We start from the raw sequence: 1,034 nt of genomic DNA, 5'->3' as shown, positions 1-1,034 counted from the left end.
AGAAATACTTGACTGTGTTTATCCTGCGAAGATGAGGACACCTCTCAGGTATCAAATTTGGCACTTTCATGGCAGAAGAATTAAAAGCTTGGTAAACGAACAATGAAAGGGAGTATGCTAGTCACCATGACAGAAAATCAACTGTGACAAGGACATTAGCACTGTTTTGTAAAATAAGACACATAAAAATGCTAAGTAGAGACAAAAGCAAAACATTTATCACTCAACTGAAGATGACTTTTCTAATTATTATTATTATTATTTTTTTACTCAAACAGTCTTTAATGAAAACTGGATGAGACGCCCCTACTCCTGCATCTTCTCAATTGTTTCTTCCTTGTATTTGCCCTTCTCCTTTCCTACTTGTCGGGACTTGGCTTTCCTTTCCAGGATCTTCTTTCGGTCTTTGTCCAGCTTTAGCCTGGTGATCACCACCTTGCTGGGTGGATGCCCACGTGGACAGTTGTGCCATTAGCCTTTTCTCTCTGCACCCGTTCAATGTAGATGACGTATTTCTTCCTTTACACCTGGACCACTTTGCCAATCTGCTGGCCTTTGTCGTGTCCCCGGACAACCTGAACTTCGTCATCCTTTCGAATGGGCATCGAGCAAACATTGTATTTCTGTTTCAGCTCTTGGAAAGGGGGGAAGACATGATCTTCCTCCGAATGTGAGAAGGCGCATTGAAATGCCGTTTGCAGTTCTTGCTCCGGTCAGAAGTCACAAAGGGATTGAACTTCATTTTGGCGGCTGCGATCTCTAATTATTTCTTGAAATTAAACAGTTTTCATACAGTATATTCTGATTATGCTTCCTCCTCCAACTCCTCCAAGATTCTCCCTAGCTCTCTACCAATCAAATTTTATGTTCTCTCTCTCTCTCTCTCTCTCTCTCTCTCTCTCTCTCTCTCTCTCTCTCTCTCTCTCTCTCTCTCTCTCTCTCTCTCTGATAAAAAGATAATCCTAAAAACAATAAACAACAAAACCCACAAAAAATAAAAATCAAAACAGACAAGCAAAAGATCAATAAGACAA

General features: G+C 40.6%; 1 pseudogene; it reads right to left on the bottom strand.

Annotated features, from left to right (window-relative positions):
- Window positions 1-306: 306 nt before the first annotated feature.
- On the bottom strand, window positions 307-742 carry LOC119825474 (annotated as a pseudogene).
- Window positions 743-1,034: the final 292 nt, after the last annotated feature.

Source organism: Arvicola amphibius, chromosome 10, assembly GCF_903992535.2.
Source record: "Arvicola amphibius chromosome 10, mArvAmp1.2, whole genome shotgun sequence".
NCBI classification, from domain to species: Eukaryota; Metazoa; Chordata; class Mammalia; order Rodentia; family Cricetidae; genus Arvicola; species Arvicola amphibius.
Note: the sequence above shows the minus strand (reverse complement) of the source record. Positions and strands in the feature narration are given on the sequence as shown.